The sequence below is a fragment of the Chrysemys picta genome, chromosome 7 (genome assembly GCF_011386835.1).
Source record: "Chrysemys picta bellii isolate R12L10 chromosome 7, ASM1138683v2, whole genome shotgun sequence".
Classification (NCBI taxonomy): Eukaryota; Metazoa; Chordata; order Testudines; family Emydidae; genus Chrysemys; species Chrysemys picta.
Window position 1 is genome coordinate 31,169,261 of NC_088797.1, and position 15,523 is coordinate 31,184,783.

At 54.6% G+C, this 15,523-nt stretch overlaps 1 pseudogene; it reads left to right on the plus strand.

Moving 5' to 3' along the window:
* Positions 1-808: 808 nt before the first annotated feature.
* LOC135972818 (phospholipase A and acyltransferase 3-like) lies at positions 809-13,983 on the plus strand (annotated as a pseudogene).
* Positions 13,984-15,523: the final 1,540 nt, after the last annotated feature.

A 15,523-nucleotide genomic window follows, 5' to 3' on the forward strand; every position in this document is an offset into this window, starting at 1 on the left:
CTGGCTCCTGCGGAGACCCATCCTACAGCCCCAGGTGTTTAATGTTGCGAAGATGATCGGTGCCATGAGGAGGGCTGGGGGGGATCCTCGCTAGCAGAGACACCCACGGCCTCCGTCGGGCCGCGCAACAATCCGTGACCTACCCCATAAGCGATTAAGGAGTCATGGAAGAGGCGGACCCGTTGGTAGGCCGCGGCGGCCTGCCTCCCGGTCCTCTTACCCTCCCCCATGAGGGCCCTCGCGGCCTGGAGGATCTGATGGAAATCCCCCCATCGCTGGAGTGCAAGCTGTACCTTGTTGCGGGAGCCACGGACGTCCTCAAGGAAGTCCCGTAGCTCCTCTCTCAGCGTATGGGGGGGTGGGGTTATTGATCTATGGCTATCCCCCAGCGGGGCCCCTGTCACAGCCCCGTGGCCCACCGAGACGGGCAAGCAGGGGGCAGACCCTCGACGTGGCGTCCGATGGGCTGGCGCCACGTGGCCCGCCTCAGACCCTGGCTCAATGGGGGGCGGCGGAGGGAAAATAGCAGCCCCTGGTGGGTCGGGACAGGGAAAAACAAAGGCCGCTCCTTGGGGGTCATCCTCTGGGATATGGAAGGAGACGGCCCCAGGGGCGGCAATAGCATCATGGGAAGTGGAGGGGACAGGGACGGGGTCGGTGACAGGGGCAGGGTCGGAGTCAGGAATAGGGACAGGGGAAGGGGCGATAGTGGGATTGGGGGCCTCAGCAGCCAGGCCACTGGGTGGGGGGGGGTGGCACCCCACAAAGGGGCTCAGGGATTTGCAGGGAGGGAGGTGGGCCCTCGGCGATGCCGGACTCGTGTTCCAAGGCAGATTGTAAGGCCACGGCATCCGTAGGTGGAAAATCAACGATGGGGCCCCCACCTGGAAAGGAGGTCAGCTGTACCTCAGCCATGAGGGAGTCCCCTGGCGACTCGGGTCCCGGTTGCGTGGCACTGGCTGTCGCCTCAAGAGGTTCGGCGGCTGCTAGCGGGGTGCCATCTGCAGCTGGGATGGTGGAAGAGTCCAGGGGCTCCTCTGAGGCGGGAGTGGAAGCAGTGGGTAAGGGGACGGAATACGGGGAAAGGGGGGCTGAGGCGAGGTCGCTCAGATTGAGGCCCGCTGGCAGAGGGTCGTCCTCCCCCTGGGTAACCGGGGTCAGACCCAGGGCCTTGATCTCCTCATAAATGGAAGGGAGATCACCTTCCACCACCCCAGGGCTCTCCCCTCCTGCACCCGAAGCGACGCTCGCCTTGGTGCATGCAGGGGATTCAGATTGTAAGGGGGCGAGAGGGGCTCCATCAGGGGTTTCCATAGGAAGGGACACCGGAGGAGGGGTAGTGATTTCCTTCGATGCTGCCACGTTTTCCCTAGCCGGCAATGGTGGACAAAACCCACCCGGGGGCAAAGCGGAAGGCTCAGCATCGGTTCCCCCCTTCCTGGTCTTCCGGGGGGCTACCGCATCAGATGGAAGGAGCGGAGCTCGAGCCTTCCGCTTGCCCCGCTTCCCCTGCACTAAGGACCAGCCCTCCATGGCATCATCCGGGGGTTGGCTAACAGGAGTTGGGTCAGGGAGCAAGAGCGAAGGCTTAGGGACTCGCGGAGGCAATGGTGGGGCAGCATGGAGGGAGGATTCTCTCTAGGGCATGCCCTCCTCTATGCCCGGCGATATCCCTACCTCACCCTCCTCCACAGGCCCCGCCAGATCGCAGGCGGCAGAGGTGGGGCCCTCTCGCTCGTCTAGGCGCACTGGGGGAGATAGCCCTTGGGCCCGAGCGGGAGCATTGGTGGGCCAGAAAGGAGGAGGGGCGGCTTCGGGCGCCAGGCAGCTAGGGGCACCGGCGATGACGGGGCCGGCGCCCTGCCGGGACTCGGGGGTCCCGGATGTCCCTCCGTGTCGGGCCAAAGGGCAGTCCCTCCGGACGTGTCCCATCGCCTGGCAGAGGTAGCACCGGGCCTCCCCCATTGAATAATGTACCCGGTAGCGGGCCCCCTGGTAGGGGACCAAGAAGGACCCCTCGAGCGCCTCACCGTCACGTGCCGCCGGCGGCAGTTGTAACTGTACCTGCCGGCGGAATGAGAGGACGTGACGGAGGGCGGGGTCTTTGCAGCCCAATGAGAGAGGGCTGACCACAGAAATTGGCCTCCCCAGGTTAGAGAGGGCGGGTAACAGGGCGGCATTTGGAAGGAAGGGAGGGACAGAAGTCAGGAGCAGTCGGGCGCCCAGGTCTTCTAGCGGCTCCAGGGGGACATACACGCCCCCCACCGCCAGGCCCTTCTCCACTGCCTCCTGGGCGGCGGCTTCCGATGCTAGGAAGAAGACGACCTTTCCGTACATCTTGGAGGCCGCCACAATGGCCGTGGGCCCCACCACCCTCGCCAACGCCCGCACGTAGGTCTCCAGGTGGGGTGAGGTGGGTACCAGGAGGCAACGGACGCCGTGCTTCCTGGTCAAGGTGGGGAAGGGGCCCCGGCCGCTATAGATGGTAGCAGAGGCGGTGGATGGGGGAGATGACGTAGCGGCAGGCGGGGGGGCCGCCGCCACCTGGGCGTATGCCCTGGGAGCTGGGGGTGGGACACTCATAGAGCTAGTGGAGGGAACAGCAGGGAGGGACGCCGCGGCTTGTTGCGGGGCCGCGGCAGTGGGGGCACCCCCTGCCATGGAGGGCCTGGCTTTTTTAGCGGGGCCTTTACCCTTCATCGTGCCCTGGCCCTTCCTGCCGGCTGGGGGGACTCCCCCAGAGTCAGAGGGGGCAAGGGACGTGGCAGCAGCGAAGGTCACCTCGTTACTCACCGCTGCCGGCGCTCCAGCAGGGATGGTGGTAGGTGGCTTGGCAGTGGCTGTTGAGGTAGAGGCTAGAGGGGATGATGGTGGGGTGGGTGGAGGAGGGGCAGCAGGGTCTGCCCGAGGGGTCTTACTCTCCTCATCCCCTGCCATAATGAGGACGGGGGGAGAGCAAACACTGGAGGGGGGATAGGGAAGGGGAAGCAGGTCGACCACTCCTCCCTGCTAGGCTGTAGGCAGGGGAGGAGGGCACCAAAAAAAGGGTGGGTGGTGCTATCAAGGGCTAGGGGTCAGTCACCGACTCAGGGAAGGTTTCCGGCTCCTCTTGTTGCAAACAAGGAAGGGAAGATATAACAGCATTGGGGGGTGCAGTGAAACAGAATCAAACTAAAACGGGGAGGGGCACAAGCGCATAGGAGGGGACATGGGCGCACGAGGGGAGGGGCTAATCAGGGCAAGGGGACTGCAGGGGGAAGGGAGCAACCAGGAGGGAAATGGGGCAGAGGAACCACGGGGCTAGCTTCAGAGGCTGGGGCGGGTCAAACAAACAAAGGCTGCAGAGGGAAAGGGCGGGTCAGGCAAACAAACTGGTTTGTGGTGGGCAGGACTAGGCTTGGGGGGCAGAGTGTAACCGCTTCTAGCACGAGCTGGTGGAGTGTGTTGGGGCTGGGGTCACTCCACTTCCTGCCGCCTGGTGATTGCAGGGTGGGCCCGACCCCAAACTCACGGGGCGGCGGGAAGTGGAGTGACCCAGCCCACTCCGCTCTGCTCCCCTGACTTCCAGACTTGGGAGGGCAGGAGGGAGGCTCCCCCAAGCACTCACCGGGAGCATGGAGCGAGTTGGGGCCTGGTCGCTCCACTTCCTGCTGCCCGGTGAGTGCAGGGTGTGCCCGACTCCTGCTGCATTCCCCCAAGATGTAGCTCGGGGGAAGGGGTGGAATTGCGCAGGGCAGGGGCAAGAAGAGGCGGGGCGGGGACAGCTTTCCTGGCTGGCTCAGCAGGCCGGGGGATCGGCCTGGCCTCTGGAGCAGCATGTAGCTGTGTAGTTTGTGTATGGGTAAGGATGGCCCTGATTCCAAGGCCAGAAGGGACTGTTGTGATAATCTAGTCTGACCTCCTGTCTAACAAAGGCCAGCAAACTCCCACAGAATAATTCCTAGAGCAGAACTTTTAGAAAAAACATTGAATCCTGAGTTCAGCATTTTCAGTCATGGAGACTCCACCACGACCCTAGGTAAGTTGTTCCAATACTTAATTACTCGCACTGTTAAGAAGGAACATTTCGACTTTGACAAATTGCCATTTGCAGCTGGAAATACGTTGCATTGAAAAGTTCTGACCAGCTCTATTTCTAAGGAAGCAGACGGTGGCCCGTGTACCTTTTGGAAGGGATGGATTTTCCAGAGACACCAGCTCCCATTTAGGCACCTAAATGAAAGGTTCACATTTTCAAAAATGCCCAGCCAGCCAACAGGAAATGGGTGTTGCTGTGCCCTAGCCCTCTGGACAATCCAACCAGTTAATCTCTTCACCTCATTATATACAGGTTCTGATGCACTGAAAGACCATGGGTGGGGTTAATTTAATTACTAAATTTTTATTCAAGATAAACAGCATAAATGATCCATATGAAAAGAGAGAAATACACAGATAAAGGAATTCAATTCAGGCTATGTGTTATATTGGATAAACATTGTCTTCCTAGAGAAGTTTTATCCTTTCAGCCCACCTTTTCTCAGTTAGGTGTTCAGTCATTGATCTAAGTCAGGGAGTGTGGCTCCACTTCTCTTCATTGTTTTATGCTGGTGTGCCACACTTTTGTGGAGTATAGCCACATAGATAAGGATTCTGTTAGGATAGACATTCCATTACACCAGCCTCATAAATTGGCTGGAGACCAGGAATCTCTGACTCCCAGGGTCATTCTGTTAGAAATCAGAAATGAAGAAAAGGAAAGTGACCAGGACCAATAGAAAAGAAGAGGAGACAGCTCAGGGCAGCGCTTCTCCCCACAGAGGAATTAGCGCAAAATCGTTATCAAAAGCCTTGGGCTGACTCTGGTGTTCTGTGATTATAAACAGCAAATAAGCAATTTTGATTCCTCTGTTTTGCTTCTTGCTGGAATTAGCCGGTGTAGTCATATAGCAACCGATATAAAAACAATCAAACAGCTGGGTGTGACATGGCTAAGTACTATATAAACACAAATTACTATGAAGGGGCCTGTTTTGGCTCCATAGGGAAGGAGATGTTGAATTTTGCACCTGAAACAACCTGTTACACACAGAGAATATAGGGTGTTCCTGCAAAATGACCAGACCTACTCTTTGCGCCCACAGTGATTTTTCTGCGAACGTACAAGGGAATGTGTTTAGTTTGAGTGAAAATTAATTTAATAATGGAACATAGGCTGTAGACTGGGTGGGACCCCCTGGGTCACTGAGTCTCATCCCTACTATCTCCAGCCAGCCCCATTATATCATCCCAGTCAGAAATGTTGCCACCTCCATCTTCAAACTAAGTGGGTTGTGTGTCCCCACTCGTCCTATTGGGAGGCTGCTCAGGGTCGATCTTAGGGAAAATGTGCCCTGGTCCAATTTGTATTTTGGTGTCTCTGGACAGCGGAAAACAAGAGTTACTCCATTTTGAAACCCTTCCCCGCCCTTACCTGAAAGCAGGCAGCTCACATAGACATGACGTCAGGGCAGAAAAATAGCAAACTCGTGGAAAAATTGCAAACAGTGGTAAAGCAGCAGGTCACGGCATTGAGTGCAGCAGCAAGTGCTTAACCACAATGTTGGTGCGCGTCCAAAGTCCTAACTATAGAGGTAAGAGCAAGGAAACCATGGAGAGACAGTACTGTTGCCAAAACTGCTAGCAAGAGCTGTAGTCACTAATAATTCTCCCTATCCCCAATGACCCATAGACAACCGGCCATTGGAAGCAGGGCGCTGCTCATTCAGCATCACCTTGGATTGTATAGAATTGCGATTCGGGGTGCTTCTAGCTTATTGCAATAGGGATTTGTGGGCTAATAAAAGGCGTGTGTTTGAACTGCTTGTGTCAATCACTTTTTGGATGGAGGTGCCGTGTCCTCAGGGAATTCCTGAGACCATCCCAGCATAGTGGACCCTTGCGGGGAGAGGGGGTAACACCCCTGGGTCCCACTGCCCCCCTGGATCCCCGGCACCCCTGGCCCTTGCTGCCTCCCTGGGCTTCCCCCTCCTTCAGCCCCCGCTGCCTCCCCAGGCTGCCTACCCCACTATCACCTCCAGGCTCCTCTGCCTCCCAGAGCTGCATTGCCCCGAGCTCCCTTCTGTGATCTCGTACCCCAGGCCCACTCCGCTCCTTGCCTCTTGACCATGGTGCCCTGGGCGATCACCTACATCGCCCACCCATAAGGTTGGCCCTGCGGCTGCTCCAGCACCTCCTTCCTCTGATGGACAGAAACATTCTTATTTCCAGCCTCAGTTGACTACTTCTTTCTCCAGTGAAAGTCCCTTACCGCTAGCTTTTGAGTTTCTCCAAGCCCAGGGCCTCTTTTCCTTTTGTCTCTGATCGCTCAGCAGCTACCCTGTCTCCCTGCCATTTTGACTGGATAATAACTTTTTCTCCTGCAGCGGGCACCCGAGGCCGGAGACCTGATTGAGATTGACAGAGGGTTTTACAAGCACTGGAGTGTCTACGTGGGAGATGATTACATTGTCCATATAACAGGTGAGATGGGTGGCTTTGGTTCCTTGTGTGAAGCATCCAGCAGAGAGAGAGATGGTGAGATACCATGTGGATCAGGCCATGGCAAATGTTCATGCTCTAGATTCTCAAGTACCTGTAACTAGCGCTGGGGGACATTTTTCATCCACACTTTGTGTGTGTGGAAAAAAATGCAGATTTTATGACACAGAAACATTTGGTAAATTTGTGTTAATTTCACCAAATTGTTTTGGTTAAAAAATAAACATTCAAAACTAAACCCTAAACATTTAGATTTTTTTAGTTTCAACATTTCATTTCATTTTATTTTAAAATATTTTAAAAAACATGTAGACATGCTTGGAAACAACCTTTAGTTTGCCCTAAATTAATTTTTTTCCACACAAACTTTGGATTTTCCAAAAATTTTGAGAATTCATTTTTGGGTCAACCCAAAAACCATTTATTTGTCAGAATTGCCAGCTAATTAAAAAATCCATCGTTCACCTACGTCTTCTTATAGCCCACACATTGTGTCTTTGTGTTCTGCAAAGAGGTTTATTATGAGGTGGCTAGTTAGAGCCTTTGAACTAACAGATATAGGTTCTTAAGCTCGCTTCTTGAACATAGCACTGGAAGGGGCCTCCTGGGTCATCGAGTCCAGACCCCGCTAGCACAGCCAACCCCCTAACAGAATCCTGGTCAGAAACTTATCCGGCTCCATCCTCAAACAAGCTGGGGGTGTTTGCCCCCTCCTCCAATGGGGAGGCTGCGCCAGAACCTCCTTCCTCTGATGGGTAGCAACCTTCTTCTCCTCTCCAACCTTGATTGATTCCTGGTCAGTTTATCCCCAGTCATTCTTGTGCCAACATTGCCCTTTAGCTTCAATTGCTTATCTTGCTGCCTGGTGTTCCCATAACAGTCCCACTGAGTTTCCCCCCCCCCCCCCCCCCCGCCGTTTTTGCGGTTTTACACAATCCCATTTTTCTATTTATAAAAAGTGTTTAAAACACTTTTTTTTCCCTCTCCACTCTGCTTTGATAGACCCTACACACAGGGGGGAAACTGACTACGTTGGGGGAAACAGGGCATGCAATCGTGCCATTTACTGCACAAAAGCAACAGATCGAGACGAGATTTTTTTTTTCTTCTCTCCAGTCTCTTTTGGTTCTAGTCATTTTCAACTGTCATTTGTGACTAGGGCTGGTTGAAAATGAAACTTTTTCCCATCCGAAACTGGAGTTTTGCCATGGGGGGGGAGGGGAGGAAATAGCTTTCAGTGGAAACTTCCAGCAGGAGAATCAAAACAAAGCATATTGTTTCAGGCCAACATTAATCTTTTCCTCCCTTTAATTTGCCAGGATACCTTGTGTGAGTTCTAGTTCTGGGCCTCTCCTGCTTTCCATTTCCTCATGCGCCCTGCTTCCCCAGGAGGGACAATGGCCAGCCCTGGGGCTGAGCTGCAGCAGGGCATCATAGGAAGCCCATGAAAGACCTGGAACTACAACTCCCATGAGGCCCACAGCAGCTCAGATATGTAAGCGGGGAATGGTCCCGCTATTGTGGGGAACTTTCCTGGCTATACACTACCCCAGTGAAGTGGGCTAGCGAAAGGCTCTGAGTCCTCGCTCCCACTTGCTTTACTCAGAGCCAGGCCTGACCTAGAGGATTCCCCTTTCACTCTCCCATGTGGCAGAGTCCTTGTAACCCCAACAAAGCTGGGCCCAGGATTCCTGGGGGGGGGCTCAGCCCCCAACCTTGTTGTGGTCACTTAGGGCAGGGGATATTGTGTCCCCACTCTGGGGTGCTCTCTCTGCACTGGATGCTTCCCTGACCCACTGATCATTACATACAGTTCAAAGCTAATACAATTTTTAGTAAACAAAAATCAGTTTTTAAAAGAAATGGGAAAGGTTAAAGGAAAACATATAACCCCGCTCTATGGCACGGGGACACCACAACCAGCCGTCTCTGGAATGTAAGGGAAGTTCCGTCTGTTCCTCACAAGTCTCAGGCCCTGGCTATGCTGCAGGGACACTGCGGGTTGGACACTTGCTCTGGCGATGGCCATACGCTCTCAGTCTCCAGGTGGAAGGACTCTTCTTCCCAGCATTGCCACCGCCCCCTCGGGGTTACGATCCCCCTCCAAGTCTGGGCTGCAGAGCCTCTTGGCTGGGGGCGTCTCCCTGCGCTGGGCCCACTGCCCAGGGTCCCCCTCACTCTCTCCCCAGCTGCTCACTGCACTCAGCTCCGGATTGCTCCAGCTCCACTCTGCCTCAGTATGGTGGTGGCTGCGGCTGCTTCTCTGGCTCCAGCTCCCTGGACTGCTTCTCTGGCTCTGGTTGCTACAGCTCTGCCCCCAGCACAGGTCTGCTCTGCAGGCTGCTTCTGGGACTCCGCTCCCAGCTCTGACCTGCTTCCTGGCTGCTTGTCTGGCCCCTGTGGCTCTGGCACAGCTCTGGGTGCTCCCCAGCTCAGCTCGGGCCCCTGCTTTCTGCTTAGCTCGACCCCACTCTGTCTGACCCAGGCAATTCCAGCTCACATGGATGGGACCCACCCTGGCCTCCTGATTATCTGCCCGCCCTGTCAATCAGCTGACCTGGAGCATTGGCCTCTCCCCATCGTTCCTGGGGACTGTCAGTCTCAGGGTCCTGATTTCCCATCAACTCATCCCCTTTCTTTTGGTACTGGGAGCTAGCCAACCAAAACACCCTCACTGAGTTTTAGTAAGGGGACAACAGTCCCCTTACAGGTAGATGCAGAGATTAACGCTGACCTGAAGTGAAATGTTTCCATTCAGGGATGTTAGAATTGTTTCATTTTGATCAAAAATTGAAACAAAAATATTTTGGGAATTTTTTGTTGCACAAGCAGGTTTCAGACATTTTGACTTTTCGTTCTGATTCAGAAAAGTCTGATATGAAAGCTGAGAGCCTTGTGTAATCACAGGACTCCAGAAGCTGGATATGAAATTGTTGCCAACTCTCACAATACATGTGTACACGTTGCTAGCTGATATTTGGGGCCTGGCAGGGTTGTTTCTGTTAAGGTGAGGAATTGATGATCTGAGTCAGGTGTATTCTTTGGTACAAATTTGTTTATTGAGTGCAGCAGAAATGAAGAAGCAGCTGGCAGTTTCCTTGCTCAGAACTCCCTGAGTTTGCCTGTCCACTGGGCTGTGTACCCAAGAAGCCCTGGCTCTCTGCTTCTGCTCAGTGTCACGCTCATGACTAGGTCCTGCGTGGATACAAAAATGTGGATCCGCATCTGCCAGAATCAGTCTGCATCTGACCTGCCATCCACTAGCGGTCTTTTATGTGTACCCGCATCCACACCACACCCGCAGAAGCCTCACAAGGACTAGTAGCGACGGGGGGGGCAAGGGGGAGAGAGGGGTGGAGATGAGTGGGCAGGGTCTTGCAGGGAACAGGTGGTGCCAGTGCAGGGACTGGAGGTAAGGGGTGGCGTAGGGGCAGGGTCTCAAGGAGAAGGAGCGGTGCAAGGGCAGCGCAGAGGTGGAGTCTTGAGGAGAAGGGGCGGTGTGGTGGCACATTGCATGCTGCTCCCAGGGGCTCATGAGCGATGGCATGGCAGCAACAGTACATGTTATATCACAGTGGGGCAAAGGGTTGGGGTGCCAGGGCCCCACCCACTTCAATCCCCGTGACTGGGCGTGGGCCCCACCAGGGACAGCAGGTTTGTATAATTTTTGGTGGTGCCTAGAATGGGTCCAAGTCCCACCCCTCCCCACACCTGCCTAAGGCTCTTGGAGGGAGTTTGGGTGCGGGAGGGGTGTGGGCTCTGGGATGGAATTTTTGGGTGCTGGGAGCAGGCTCTGGGCTGGGATAGGGGGTTGGGGTGCAGGAGGTGGTTTGGGGTGCTGGGTGTGGACTCTGAGCTGGGACAGGGGGTTGGGTTGTTGGAGGAGGTGCAGCAGGCAGGCTGCCCTGCGGCTGGGGTGGGGGGGAGTCCTCCTCTCTGGCCCCCCAGCCCTCTCCCTACTGGCAGCAGCGAGCTCCGGGGGATGGGAGGTCCTTCCCTCCCCCTCCCCTCCCCCCGGGGCATGACACTCACCCAAGTCCCCCTGGCTGCTGCTCAGGCAGTCCAGCCAGGATAAGCCCCCCCCACTGCCAAGGGTGGGGGCTGCCATGTGGCTCCTCCCCTCCTCTTCCACAGGCACAGCAGCTGCCTCAGGGACACTGCTCCCTTGTAACTGGCAGCAGCTGGCGAGGGAACGCAGCACTGAGCTGCAGGGGGCAGCTGCCCACTGCCCAGGGCAGGCAGGGACGCTCAGGGGAGGCATGCCAGGGGCGGCAGGCAGAGCCAGAGGAGAGACTTGGCCGTGAATATTGGTGGAGCTGGGCTCCCCCAGGCCCTGAATTTGCTGGAGCCTGGGCACCATGGGCCCATACAACTCACCGCCCCTAGACCCCACTGCTTAGGAGCTGGCGGGCTGGAAGCGCGGCCAGTGCTGCTGGACCGGGCCATGATTGGGACACTAGCGCTGCAAAAGGGGCCTGAACTGCTGGACAGGAAGCGGTGCGGTGAGCGGATGCTGGAGAGCCCCAACTCCAGCCTGCCTAGCCCCAGCCACTGGCCACCGCTCCTGAGTGCACTGCGCCCCCCCGGCTGCCCGAGTTGGACGCTTTTGGCCAGGCACTGCCAGTGAGTAGAGCCCTGCATGGTTGTATCCACATCTGATCCACTATCCACTTGAGTTAGCTCTGGCCTGGCCATGTGGCTTAGCGTCTTGGGTGGAAGTCCCACTGTCTGCAGCTTGTTTAAACCACATTAAGGAGCTTCATTGCGCCTTCACGAGCCAGAAAGAAGGTGCTTAACATCCCCATTGGCTCCAATGTCATTGTCTTTGGGTCTAAGACCCACCATGATGGCAGACATTAGCACCATTCACCATGGCAATATGATGTAGTGGGCACCAGCAGGGACAGCTGGAAGGTGGCTGTGGGCTCTGGCCATATGAATGAATTCATAGCCTGCCTTCCTGTTTTCAATCTCCAGGTCTGACTGGAATGCCTGACTGGGGCTTTGTTAGCTCTAGCAAGGGCAAGGCGATAGTGAAGAAACAGCTCCTCAAATGTGTTGTAGGGAACTGCAACTACAGGGTCAACAACAAGTATGATGGGATCCGGCAGGTGTATCCGGTATCCGAAATCATAGTCCGGGCAAACAAGGAGGTTGGGAAGACACGGACATATCATGTCTTCGCTAAGAACTGTGAACACTTTGCTAATGAGATTCGCTACAACTAAGCAAGAAGTGACCAAGTATGTAACTGGCCAGGTGTGGGTTATTGTTCCCTGTGTCTGTGGGGTAGGCAGGCCCACGTGCTGATGCCTAGCAAGGCAAACAGGGCTGAGGGAGGAGCAGGGAGGGGACTGCAGCATGAGGCCAGGACTCCTTTGATGCATGTAAGGGACCTTTAGTGGGTAGCAGATTTCTGGTGAGGTGAACATCGAGGTTGTTCCTTTGCCGACTGAAATTTCTACCAGGCCTGGCTTAAGACAATTGAGGCTCTAAAAACACTATGACCAGCACTAGCCCTTGTCCCTCTGCAGCATCAGCCTCCATGCCCCCTGCTGCCAGGCCCAAGGCCACCACAGTGACATCACACATGGCCCCCCAGCAGCCCCTATGCACCTCCCATTGCCATCCCCCACCCCCTAGTACCAGTCTTCAGGCTCTCCCCCACCTCAACCCCCTGCTCCGCCACAGACTTCCTCTGTGACCTTGGGCAAGTCATTTAGTCTCACTATGCCTCAATTTCCCTAGTTATACCATGGGGATAATGGCACTGCCCTCCCTCCCAGCGGTTTGTGAGGATAAATACACTGTTGTGAGGCACTCAGACATGACAGTGAGCGGGGGTGTACAAATACCTAGAAATACCCACTGAGCTTCTCTGAACAAAGCAGACATCTACAACACACACAGCCTGACGGGTGGATATTTTTCCAGCCTTCAGTTGATGCTCCATTTTAGTCTGAGCTGTTTGCCAATATTCAAGGCCTTGCTGGCTTAATTCCATTAGGAGAAGAAATGAGTAACACAAGTCGGTCTTACTCTTTGGTGCAATCCTATGTCTTTACAAAGAATGCACAAAAAGCCCAGTTTCCCTGAACGCAGTAGGAACAAACATAAGCACTGACTTCCTCTGTTCCCGAGTCCTGCTCTAACCCAACTCCGCACCAGGCCCTGCCCCACTCCACCCCTTCCCCCAAGACCCCACCCCACTCCTTCCTGTCCCATTCAACCCCCTCCCCTGCCTCTTCCTGCCGCCGCTCCTCCTGCATGCCGCTGAACAGCTGATCACGGCTGGCAGGAGGTGCTATGAGGGAGGGAGAGGAGCTGATCTGCAGGGCTGCCCATGGGTGCTGAGCACCCACTATTTTTTTCCCGTGGGTGCTCCAGCCCCAGACACCAATTCCGTGGGTGCTCTAGGGGAACAAACAACATTTGGCAGTTCCCTTGTTCAGAAATCCAAGCCTGTTTCAAGCAAACTCTGTGCCCAAGAATCCCTCTCTCTCTATTCCCTTTTAAGGTCATGCTCCCCGCTGCATCTCTTGGCTTTCGACCTCTCACACACATATGAAACCAATCAAGCTCCCAGCCCTCCATGTATGCAATCAGTCCTCCTCCAACCACTTAGCTCAACTTCTGATCAGCCCTGCCTTGGACCCTGACTTCCTATTGTTTCAGCTATCACTATTTAAAGGACATTTAATTGCTCCTTCCATTTAGCGCTGCCCCAACCCCACCCGTTCCCTGCCCCCATTCCAACCCCTTCACAAAGTCCCTGCCCCAACTCTGCCCACTCCCTCCCTGCCCCTATTAGACCCCTTCCCCAAATCCCCACCCCGGCCCCACCTCCTCCCTTGAGCGCGCCGCATTCCCCCTCCTCTCTCCTCCCTCCCAGCCGAGCAAAACAGCTGTTTTGCAGAGCAAGCACTGGGAGCTAGGGGGAAAAAACAGGCAGGCAGCGCACTCGGGGGAGGAGGCGGAGGCGAGCTGGGCGGGGGGGCAGGGACCTGCCGGTGGGTGCAGACGCACCAATTTTTCCCCGTGGGTGCTCCAGCCCTGGAGCACCCACAGGGTCGGCGCCGCTGATTGGTCTAAAGCTCAGTGGCAGCATTAACACTTCCTGCATAATGCTGTCTTCAGCCAGCCAGGATTGTTATCTGCAGCATTGACATTCAATAGGAGAAGCCTATTGAGACAAAGTGCCCAGAAACAGGCTTTGAATGAGCAGGCTGCACTCTGGGAGATTCTTGAGTTGTCTGGAGTCTGCCTGACTAATCGGGGATTCTTTTTGTTTCCAGGCTAATACAGCTGTTGCAGTGATAATGGCGATAGGTATTCTGATTTTGTTCCTTTGACAACAGTAGCATCGTTAAACTTCTTCAGCCCAGAAACACTCCACCCTGTACAAAAGATACAGATCAGGGCCATGCTGTGGAAACCAAAATAAATTTGAGACCTCAGAATTACCTCATTAACGGGAGTCTTGTGTCTTCTGTTACCAGTCAGTGGCCCAGAGTAGATAATAATTGTTGGAGTATTATCTGAGTATCCCCATGCACCAAACTCAGGAGAACTGCTGCAGATGGAAGGAGTGGGGTTCATACCGGCTCTGCCTTGGGGCATTTAAGCCAGTTCTCAGGCTGTTTTCAGTGCCAGACAAACACTAAATGAGATTTCAGGAGTAAAGTTGCTCCACAGACTATGCCCAGTTAGAAGAGTAAATCACTCATCGTGAGTCCCAAGCGTCTTGCTGTCTGGGATTAAAAGACGGAGTTACGTGGTTTATACGTAGCTCATCGTGTACTGAGGTTCCACATCTCTCCAAAGCTAGGCAGGCATGGAGCCAGCCCAAGCCTACATGGGAGACATCCTAGGAAATTGTACTGATTCCACAGGGCGTGTTCTTCTAAAGGAGGCGCTATCTTTTTGATGAGCTCAAGCTTCAAGGTGCAGCATAACTGCACTAATTCCATTGTGTTCAGAGTCTTTACTTGGACCGAAGGATTAGCCAGTAGTCTGTGATACAATGTAGTTAAAGTTTTATTCTATAGTTACAACCCTTTATTAGCGATTTACTCTTCTAATTAAAGATGAGTGAGAAGAGGAGGATGTAGCCCACAGCTACCCCAGCCATTTCCTCCTTGGAAGAGGGTCACAGGGTAACTCTGCTGCTATTCTATGCCTTGGGGAGTGAGACGGGGTGGAGCGACCCCATGCAGTGCGGGGTGAGTTCACCCCATCCTTCGAGCTGCCCTCTGTCTCAAGACCATGAGACCTAAGGGCAGAAGTCCATAGAGTTGACTTGATCCGCAGGGCTTTAAGGCCCAATGACTGGAGCCTACGGAATCGCCTTGCTCCACAGGGCAATAGGGTCACGTGACCTACGTCTGGGGGGAGGGGGAGCCCTAGTGGCCAGAGTCCATAGAGATACCCAGGGTTTGCAAGGCAGTAAGGCCCAATGGTCAAAGTCAATAGCGGTACCCTGGGGCTACAGGGTAGAAAGGCCTAGCGGACAGCATCATTAATGATACTTTGGGTTCACCGACCGCAAAGTCTAGCGGCCAGACTCAATGGAGATACCCCTCCAGGAGTGGCTGTATAGCCTAGCAGCCAGAGTCAAAGTTGCCCTCCGGGAGCTCACCCCGTCACACACCCTCCCCCTCGAAAGGGCACACAGTGGGGGCTATTTTTCTCCCCCCTCCCCACCTATCCTCAAAAAAAAAAAAAAAAATTGGCATTGGCATGTGCTTTCCCAGGGCGATGTAGTACCTGAAAGTCATATCATTGTAGAGCAAGATACCAGCGCATGATTCATGGGTTTGTGTCCTTCATACTATTTAACCATTGCATGGGCGCATGGTCAGTGATCAATCCGAACGTATTTCCTAACAGATAATACTGTAGAGCTTCTATGGCCCACTTAATGACCAAAGGCCATTTTCTCAATAGTGGAGTAGCTTGTTTCTCTGGGGAACAGCTTACGACTTAGGTACCGCACAGGGTGTTC